An 11,195-nucleotide genomic window follows, 5' to 3' on the forward strand; every position below is an offset into this window, starting at 1 on the left:
AATGGTGTTACCAAAATGCTAGGAATTTAACTTAAGGTCATACATGGCAGAAAAAAAAGTTTGTCTTGAGTAATTCAAACAGTTCCAGATTACTGAGCCAAAACTATTTTCTTTTTAATGTGAAGTCTGATTCGGATCTTTTTCTGTCATTTCTTATGAAATGTGGCCACTGAAGTGAACTGGTAGAAATACTTAATTCATAAATTTGACATTTTATCTACAAGGTTATAAATGAATCATGATGCAGAAACTGACCTTGTTGAATTTGAATTGGAGAGGATTTTGGCTCTCGGTGACCTGGTGATCTCTTATTAATACAGATGGTGATTCAAGCAGAGCTAAGCCCTTCCCTCTTGCGGCCTTTATAGCTGATGATGAACTTTGGATGACTTTTTTTCTGCATGAAAATGTCTCAATGTCATCACGGAAAGTTAAGAAATCTGATTTTGATGCGATCCTGTGGACTTTAATTGGTTTGTGCATCTGTCACACGTTGATTTTTTCTCCTACTATGCTTAGTGTTATGCACTGAAATGCCTACGCAAATTCCTTGTGTGTTAAAACCTACCAGGTAATACATCTAAGTCTGATTTAATTTATCATGTTTCTTCAATAATTCATTTTTTTTTTTTTCTCTTGAATTTGTCCTCCGCCCATACAACCATAGCTGAAATCAGCATTGCGTTGTAAAAAAAAAACAGAACCTCACTGTCAGAAGTCAAGGTTGAACTCAACAGCTGACACTCCAGAGAAACAGGTTAGGTCTTTATTTTCACAAGCGGTGTTGGAGTCGGGTAAACTAGATGCCTGGCTGGCTGGAGTTTGGTTTATGAGGAAGAAATGGGAGTTCGAGGTGGATGCCGTGGTTGGCTTTCCAGGTGGAGGTTGCGTAGAGAGCCTGGCTGGGCTGGCAGGCTGGTGATCCTGGACAAGAAAAGAGCTGTTAGAGCAAGCAACAAAAATGCAGCAGAAATGGGCTTGATGCCGTGTGTTCAACACAACAATCCTGCAGAGGCTGGTTACTACAGCAGGGTCTTTGTATTGTGGACACTGGGAACTGGCAAGCAGGTGTCATGGTGGATGTGTCATAACACTTACTGTATTATCATATTTGTCAAATATGTTTCGAAGCTCAGTTTTCAGTATTATGAGACTGTACTGTGGAAGCATCACTCTTGTACAGTTTGGAAAACATGCACCTCATGAGATATCCCTGCAATTAGGCTTTCTCCAAATGGTGTTTGAGATGTTAGATTTGACAGACAGAACCTCTTCGCCAGACGTCATAAAAAATTCATCAACTCTTAAATATGAAATTCAAAATAAAGCGAATTCATTACAGCAAACTGCATGCAAAATACAGAGAACTTGGGCTTAATAAAAGGAACGCAGACACCTCTTTCGTTGCTAGCAGTGTAGGCACAACGTAGTTTTCAAAAGGTGAGATATGACAGCACTATAAAGAGAGCAATAAAAAAGGTTATGGTGTGATAAAATAGTCCTTGGCGCTGTAAAACTTAAGAAAATATGATTACCCTTGAAACCTGGATGTGCTATAGATCTGTCATCTGCCTTCCTGTGCTTTCGCTCTTCCTCTCTCCCACAGGGATTTAATAGTAGGATAAATCAAATGAACAAATGTAAAAGCACGAGTTTGATACCTGACAACAAATTTCACTGTTCAATTTCACCAGAACATTTTTTTTTTTTTTTTTACCTAGAAACTGATTTAAATGCACCATAGTCCACCTGATGAGTCCTATTAGTCAGAGCTATATGACAAGATGTTTTTGATAAACAACCCTGCTGTAGTCCAATTTCACTTTAAGCAGAAGTGGAGTTACCACATTTACCACTATAGCAACACCAAGAGAAGCAATGCTGTCACAATGCCATCCTCAAGCGGAGTTGAAATATGCTCGCGGCCAAGTCTGTCTTCACTGAAACAATAAATTACATTAAAAACAGCCTTGATGATTTCCAATCCGTCATCTCAACAGGATCAAATTAATAATGTTTAACTGGACATGACTCGTTTCACAACAAGTGTGTAGCAGTTAATTTGTGATTGCAGAAGTTAAGTCCTGCATATTCAAATAGGTGTGTTGGTGAGAGGTTAGCATCTGCTCCTCCTCATCCTCAGCTTCTAATGAAGCAAATAACAAATAACTCAATCTGTTTGCATTTGCCACCTGCACTACAGTGTATCAGGCTAAACAATCAGTTTTTTTTTTTGTTGTTTGTTTGTTTTCCCAATTTAGCACCACAAAGAGGTAGAACTGCAGCTTATCACCTATATATCCTCTTTTATGTCTGGCATATTAAACCCCTTTGGCGGTAGTCAGGAGTACACAAAACTAGAAATGTGACATTCTGATATAACATCTGCAAGTACAATACCTTACAACTGGCAACTTGTCAATTAATACTGCAAGCAAATGGGGGGGGGGGGGGGGGGGGTGGGGGACAACATTTCACTAGAATAACCGCTAACTGCTGCTAATTGTTGCTGCCTTTATCTAGTAGGCTCAGTTAATCAAGCAGCTATTAGTCGTATTAGCTGACTCTAATTGGAAGACTTGGAGCACTGGGGGAGTATTGGTGTTATTCACCTCTTACGGTAAAAAGTGGCAACGGGCTAGCTGGTTAGCATGCTAGATACCTCTTTGACACCGTGTTGACAATTTGAGGTAATTTTTGAATCTTTTAAACTGAAAAGCTTACATATCACATCTTTAATTCCATTCCCATGTAACTGATGTAAGCAGCCACCCTACTAGATCCTTTGCCCAAATTAAATAACGGTGGTCCTTATTTACACAATTCGATGTTTGGTGGTGATAAAAGTGAAAACTTTCCAATCATCTTAATAACTATGGGGTGCCGAATGTAAAAATTCAATCACACTTTTGTGGCTGATATATTTAGAATATTTAGCTCACTTTTCTCACATTTAGCTCACTTTTCTCACATTTAGCTCATTTTCCTGACATTTGAGGTACAAATTAAATGGTAAATCTAAATGCTAAATATAAATGTTAAATCTAAATCTAAATGCTAAATCTAAATCTAAATGTTAAATCTAAATCTAAATGCTAAATCTAAATCTAAATCTAAATGCTTAATCTAAATTCTAAATCTAAATCTAAATGTTAAATCTAAATCTAAATGTTAAATCTAAATCTAAATCTAAATGCTTAATCTAAATGCGAAATCTAAATCTAAATGTTAAATCTAAATCTAAATGCTAAATCTAAATGTTAAATCTAAATCTAAATGTTAAATGTTAAATCTAAATATTAAATCTAAATCTAAATGTTAAATCTAAATCTAAATGTTAAATGTTAAATCTAAATGTTAAATCTAAATCTAAATGTTAAATCTAAATCTAAATGTTTAGAAAATATGCAAATAGCCCACGCCTGTCAGCGTGCACAGACCCGCCCACACCTCTGACGGACCGACGTGCTGTGGATGCGGAGGCAAAGAGAAGAAGGACCGAACATGGCCGGCTCGCTCCAATTAGGAGATACTGAGCGGGCAGTTATGGCAGGTGTGCCTGTTGCACTCCAAGGTGCACTTCCGCCGGTACCGTCCACACCGTTAACGGTAAGTTACGTAGTTAAAAGTTGAACTTTTCGCTGTATTCTGGGGGAAGCTATTGTTAGCTAACCGACCTAGCAAGCTAACAATTGCCAGAGTGACTTGGGTGCCAGCTAAGGTTTTGTGATTCACTAAAAGTTACTTTCGACTGTTATTTAGAGTTACCCATAACTTAGTAATTACAGGTAAGAAAGCTGACTGTGCCTCATGAAGCATAAGCTGTGGTAGCTAAATAATGTTATGTAGCTAACTTTCCCAGATTGCTAACGTTAGCGCTATTGCTTGTTACATTAACGTTAACCGAAGGACCAGGAGTTTTGCCGCCATGAAGGACATTTAATAAAAAGAAAAATACTTAAAACTCTTCTCCAAGGCAGAACCAATATGAACTGAAAGCTGTTTTTAAAGCAATCAAAGAATCTATGCTTTCCAAGGATGTGTCCTGTTAGTATGTGTGTGGTGTACACCGGACTCTATGGTCATTAAACACTTTAACATGGATTTTTAACAGGTTGACATGTTGGCTCTTGTTTCAGGTCTCCACACCCCAGGTTAACCCACAGGCCCCTACAGCTGTGTCCTCAGGCACTGCCACCTTTGCTACCACTATGACATCACTGAGATCAGTAAGTAAAGTTGTGATATAGCATTACAACCTTTTGTTACCTAAGTTAACTGAGAAACATTAGTTCATGACAGAAAACGCATCCAGGGATTCAGGGGTTCCAGGCCCCTTGGCTTATAGAGAGGCAGCAATACACAGGAAACATTAGTTCATGACAGAAAACGCATCCAGTTTATCAGCTAATTCAGAAGGCATATTTTAGAGCTAGTTATTGTTCTGCTATAGTTCATCTTGATACATCTTCCATTATATACATCATGTTGGTTGTGTGACTTAACTATAATTGCATATTAGACCTCCCTTGTCATTCCAGCTTGTCCCAGGTTAGTTCTTAAGGTCTCAATGAATGGTCAGGGTTAGAAGGTTACTATAAAAATATATCCCTGATGACCTGTGTAAAAAGTTCTTGTCAATAACCTAAAACCTTTGGATTACCTACAACCAAATATGCAAATTATGACTTTAAGAGTTGTTCTCCTTTTCTGCATTAAAGATAAAATAATGGAGAAATCAAAAATGTAACAAGTAATCAATGACAATGTAACTATTATCTAATTACACATTTTTCAAATCCAATTTGGGCTGATTATAGGTGCTTTTTTTTTGTAATTTGATTATAATAATCCCAATAACATGAAATTATTTACTACCCAGCCCTGTGTATAGTGATGCCAAGGGATTTGACTATGCAGTCAACATGGCTGCACGTAGGAAATGATAACAGGTTGATTAGTTCAGTGCAATTCATGATGTGTTTTTTCCTGTTTTGTAGGATGGGCATACAGTACTTTCCAAAGAGGACATTGAGGGTTTGCTGCTGCTGGGAACAACGCTTTCTGAAGTGGCTTCAGTCCTGTGGATCACCGGACCCACTTTATACAAGCTGATGTGGGAATACAACATAAGGCACACAAAATTCAGTTCCATTTCTGATTAGGAATTGGATGCTTGATATTTTCTATGAACTGGAGTCAATGGAGGCCTTGGATGTAGACAATGAATGGGAATTATTTTGTCTTCATTTTGTGTACATTCTAAGGATCAATTGCACATTAGATGAGTTTAAAGCTGCATTTAACAATCATTCAATCACATCTCAAGTAAACAGAACCCCACTTCAGCTTTTCACACTAGACAAACAACTCTTGAGCCAATAATAATGAAGGTACTTAAGTAAAGAATGTAACATTAACATGTCAATCAGTAGTGGTGTACATTTAACAATGCTGTACTGTAAATACTTTTTGAGCAGATTGGTAGAAAGACTAAACAGTTTCAACATTAGCCTGAAATGTTTTAACCAACAATAAGTAAAGCTGAAATGTATACAGAAAATAAATCAGCAAAACCACCCATTGGTTTACTGGCTTTATTGTGTCTGTGCATGTCTAGATATGCAGGATTCAATGTCAGGATAAACGCCTGCTCTTCCTCAGTAAGGGTCCTGGAATGAAGATGTTCACCAACTTCTTTCTCTATAAGGGTGAAAAAGATACAAAACACAAAATAAAGACAAATATGTACACAACCAAATTATCACAGATTATAGACAGTGAAATGATTCAGTCTTCAACATGGGTCGGACAATGTAGAGAAAAGGCTTAACGCTTGCACATTATAGCACAACTGCAGCAGGGTAGTGCACAAGTTTTACACTGACAGACAGCAATATTCTCTACTACATACTCTAATGGCTTTGTAAGGAGAATGTAGCATCTGACCTGTATAGAAAGTGTTACAGGACTGATATGGAGTGATTTCTGGATTCATGAGGGTTGTGCATCAGGAAATCCTTTGTGTGTTTTACTCTGTCAAGACATGGAGTTTTTTTTTTTTCATAATTAAGCAGGTTTATCAGGGAAAAGCATACATTTACCTTGTACACATTGGAGAAACTCTCTGAACTTAACCACCATTAACTCCTCTCTTGGTCTTCTGTTGCTTCCCAGAACAGATTAGTTGGGTTTCAGGGGGGCAGCCACAACAGCTGCTGTAATATCACTGGGTTCTTCAGGCTTCTCAAGAAGGACCCTAAAGCAGGGATTTTCTTTCAGGAGTGGCAGAACCTGTGAAGACATCAACAAAAACTCCATCAAAAGCTTTACCCTTAAATGCATGGGCTTCTTTCCTACATACCTAGGGTCTCAGTATCTAACACAGATTTACCTACAAATTGAAATAAAATAAATCTTTTGAAATGGAGGGAGCAATTTGGGGTTAAATGTCTTGCTCAAGGGCACACTCATCAATTCCGACCATGCAAGTTTTGCCCCACGTGTTTCTCAGGATGCAAACTTCTGGCAGCTGGACCACTTCTCTTAAAACTTACTCTACAAGCGTAGGGTTATAAGACCTTTAGATTTGAATATACATAATTATTTTAATATTAAACAGTATTTAAAAAACATTTTCACAGTTTGACATAGTACATTTATTAAAAACAAATAAGTTTGAGTAATACTAGGGGTCTGAGGGCTTCACTGACAAAAGAAAGAAGAAGCAGGGTAAGGTGTGAATTAAAGCAGAGGTCTTTAACTGGGGGTCCATGATCCCTTGGGGGTCCACCAAATTATTGTTTGATAATATTTTGAAAATATTTTCTCAAAAATGTAAATCCTGTGTATTGCTGCCTCTCTATAAGCCAAGGGGCCTGGAACCCCTGAATCCCTGGATGCGTTTTCTGTCATGAACTAATGTTTCTCAGTTAACTTAGGTAACAAAAGGTTGTAATGCTATATCACAACTTTACTTACTGATCTCAGTGATGTCATAGTGGTAGCAAAGGTGGCAGTGCCTGAGGACACAGCTGTAGGGGCCTGTGGGTTAACCTGGGGTGTGGAGACCTGAAACAAGAGCCAACATGTCAACCTGTTAAAAATCCATGTTAAAGTGTTTAATGACCATAGAGTCCGGTGTACACCACACACATACTAACAGGACACATCCTTGGAAAGCATAGATTCTTTGATTGCTTTAAAAACAGCTTTCAGTTCATATTGGTTCTGCCTTGGAGAAGAGTTTTAAGTATTTTTCTTTTTATTAAATGTCCTTCATGGCGGCAAAACTCCTGGTCCTTCGGTTAATGTAACAAGCAATAGCGCTAACGTTAGCAATCTGGGAAAGTTAGCTACATAACATTATTTAGCTACCACAGCTTATGCTTCATGAGGCACAGTCAGCTTTCTTACCTGTAATCACTAAGTTATGGGTAACTCTAGGACCCGTCCAGACGACAACGCCGTTTTGCGAAAACACACATGTATTGCATCGTTTTTGGCCGACCGTCCATACGGATCCTGAAAACGCAGCGCCTGAAAATGCACTTTTTTAAAAACGGGTCTCAGGGTGGAGAAATCCGAAAACGCAGCCCTCCCGTTTTCATGTGGACGGCGAATCCGCATACTTTCCAAAACAATGACGCCATCGCCCCACCCCGCGACGTTCCATAACAACAACAACAATGGCGGCCTGCATGCTCGTGTTCGTGCTGCAGAAGATATTGAGCCTTTCCTGCAACTTACTCTCCTTGTAGTTGAGTGTGAGCCGTAGCAGCAGTTTGACCTCATTAACGGTCCACACAAACGATTCTGGTTTCCTTGCACTAGCCATTTTAATCTTCTTCTTGTTGTGTTCGGATTCTCCGTCTACTGTCTGTTTACAGCGCGCAAGCTTGATGCGCATGCTCCGTGTCTTCTTCTCCGTTTTTGGTGAATGTCACGCGCCACCTATTGGCCTGGAATATGAACTACAGCATTTTCAGTCGTTTTCAGTGAAGACGTGTGGACGCAAATATTCTTAAAACGATGACGAGGAAGACGGAGAAAAAAAACATCGTTTTCACCCATGTGGACGGCCCCTAAATAACAGTCGAAAGTAACTTTCAGTGAATCACAAAACCTTAGCTGGCACCCAAGTCACACTCAATAATACCCAACTGCAGCCACTGCGACCCCCGAAGCCACTACAAACCACGCCCCATACAAACCACGCCCCTACAAACTACGCCCACGTGTTGCTACGGTGGCCGGGAAGGACGATTAAACTCACAGCAGCAAATGCAAGCAGTCAAAGAAGAAGAAGAAGAAGGCAAATGCAGCCAAGACAAGACGGCAATGCCAGTTCAGGTGAGACGCATTTATATTATTTTTAAGTTCCCGGTTAGGAGGTGTAAACATTGAACACTTAATGTCATTTTAACCGTACGTTCGCCAACTGCAGTTGTCAGCAGCGCCTGTAGGCAGACAAGATGGAGATGCCGGTTCAGGTTAGGTCGTTTACATTTTGGGAAGATGTTGACGTTTAATTTAATGTTTGAGACGTCTTTTGCCAGGCAGAAAGAGCATTATTGACTGTTTTTCAAAGACACCCGACTCTATTTGTAAAAAAAACACATTTCGTCAAACCGATACACTGAAAGTGTGCGTAAGCAAACCCATTTTGTGTCGTCTTTTATGTTATGAAAATCAGATTAATGACTGAGGGGATGATAACAGAAGTATTGAGGGAACACGGCACGTAGACGCAGAATATTGTAATTTAACTCAACATATCAATGTGTTATTTTGACACACAAAAACATAAAAAAATAGGGTCATGTTTTATATCACTTCAAATAACTGTACTGGCTAGAGATTTGTTAACGGTGACGTTTAAGTGCATGTCAGAAAGTGACATACAAATACATTTATTGCAAAAATGACAGATGTATTCTTGAATCCATTTAAATTGTTCATGTTTGATTTGTTTATTTTAAAAAGCAGAAAGTTTGTACATTTTGTCAATAAACCTAATTTGCAATGTGGGTGCGATAATTTTAAGTGCAAATGTCAATCCTATGCGTCCTACCTGGATCCCCATAAAACAAACTGACACAGTTATGGTTTGCTTTCTGCAGAGTCCACAGGACACCGACCACATGTACAGTAAGAGGCCTTACAGCTTTCCACCCAGAGAGCATGTTAATGTGACTGAAGATTAACCCAAGAGAACAACATATCCAGTGTTTACAGCGGTGCACTAAGCCATGACTTTGTGTGTCTTGATTAAGGACTATAATGACAGCATGGACTAACATGATGTGGTCACCACAACCAGAGACGTTGGGATCCTGAGTGAAGACGCATCTTTCCACAGGCTTGTGGTAAGGACATGCAAAGGATCAACAAACAACAAATCTTATTTGGTATACTTAACCAGAATAATTACATTTAACATCCGAATGCTGTTTGATAAAATTTTAGGAAAGGGCTCAGCAAGCTGAACACCATAGAAGAGTCACTAGTGACCTTCATGTAACGTTCATCACTCAGGATAACGGTCTGCTGCAACATCTTGAAGTGAGTTTGAAAATGGAATTTAAGTCACATAGTGTAACTCATTTTGGTCAAAACATGTTAAATGAATGATTTAAGTGTAACATTTTCTGTTAGCCTAGTGTTCGTACATTTATTTGAGCATTCTCCTAAGAAATATATATATTTACAGGCAGTCATCACATAAAAAGTTGCATCCTCCTGGGCAACATCAAAGGGCAGGGTGATCATTTTCTTTGTGGAGGATGAGCAGCTGGACAGAGTGCTGGGCTTCTTCACAAGCCTGGTTGAAGCACAGACAACCAGGTGTCACAATCACGTGGCATTTGTTATGGATGTGCTTCTGCCAGAGGTAAATTATGAAACTTTTTTATTTATTATATTAACATATTTTGTATGATTGTTATTATTGTCAGTCTTTAACTTATGACTAATATCTTGTTAACTGCAACATGACAGACAACTTAAATGTCTAAATGAAAGATGTCCTTTTGTTCACCTCATGACACAGGCAACAGTCCACGCCCTTTCAGCTGTCCATGCATTTTCCATTGACAGAGCCACAGAAGTGTATAAATGTGGACTGCAGTATGACTTGAGGTATGTTACATACATAAGGAGAGTGCTAATACCTATAAGTATTGTTTTTTACATTGTTTATGACAGCCTTTCTGTGTGAATTTCCTTTTACTAATCGCTATTTTCTTCCATTTTGTCTCATCAGTGAAAAACGGCTGTTGGCTCATTACATGACAAACAACATGAGCAAGGAGGCTCTACAGCAACTAGAAAAATATGCTGAAAAACTCAGAAGAGCTCTGGACTCTGAGGAGTTTTTGAAGACGCTTTAGTATGTGTGTAGGATGAATTAAAAAATAGTCTGTGAAATGATAATGTTTTATTTTATTGCCAATAAAGGTTGTTGCTGGCTAATTCATTTGTCTCAACTTTTGTGTTTTGAGGTACATATTTTAAAGAGCTGTGTATGGTCATATTTATAAATACATAAATACATTTTATTTGTGTCAAAGGGCCAGCAGTCTTTTCTGTTAACCCATAAGAAATCATCACCTTAGAGTGATAATTATGGCATCTGATGTAGTAGGCCAAGCTCTGTGACAGTGTGGCTCTTAGAAAAACGGCTGGTAGAAACAACCTATTTTAATCGAAATGACTACTACTAATTATTATTATTATTGTAAATATTTTATTTTATTGAGTTTAAAATAACCTTGTGCACATACATTAGTCACTTATATAAAAAATGAAAAGATGCATGCACCAGATTTAGCAGTCCTATATAATCTTTTATCAGATTAATCTTTTATCCTAATCTTTTATTTTTTTTATTACTTAACTTTCTATTTTTGTATATATTTATTGTTTCAAGCACATTGTTTGCATTGAAAAGCATTTAATGTTGTGAATCAACCGTTAAAGTTGTTAAAAATGATCTGGTTATTGCTTTGTTTCCTTTGTGTTTGCTTTCTAAGTGCTCTGGACCTCCACAGCCACCGTAGTGTTGTATGGGCGTGTTTTGTAGGGGGCGTGGTTTGTAATGGGCGTGGTTTGTAGCGGCTCTGGCTTGGCTGCGGCTGCAGCTAGACCCTTCTCGTCACACTGGCAAATGTTAGCTTGCTAGGTCGGTTAGCTAA

General features: G+C 38.5%; 1 long non-coding RNA gene across 2 annotated transcripts; it reads left to right on the forward strand.

Annotated features, from left to right (window-relative positions):
- The first annotated feature begins 8,156 nt into the window (after positions 1–8,156).
- On the forward strand, positions 8,157–10,477 carry LOC115587563 (uncharacterized). Of its 2 annotated transcripts, XR_003985078.1 has the most exons (7): positions 8,157–8,352; positions 9,123–9,191; positions 9,276–9,368; positions 9,469–9,564; positions 9,713–9,892; positions 10,052–10,140; positions 10,265–10,477. It is a non-coding gene; the product is annotated as an uncharacterized LOC115587563 (long non-coding RNA). The 2 variants fall into 2 exon arrangements; XR_003985079.1 differs by lacking the exon at positions 9,469–9,564 and having other exon boundaries at positions 9,276–9,410.
- The last annotated feature ends 718 nt before the right edge of the window (positions 10,478–11,195 follow it).

The sequence above is a fragment of the Sparus aurata genome, chromosome 9, assembly GCF_900880675.1.
Source record: "Sparus aurata chromosome 9, fSpaAur1.1, whole genome shotgun sequence".
Taxonomy (NCBI): Eukaryota; Metazoa; Chordata; class Actinopteri; order Spariformes; family Sparidae; genus Sparus; species Sparus aurata.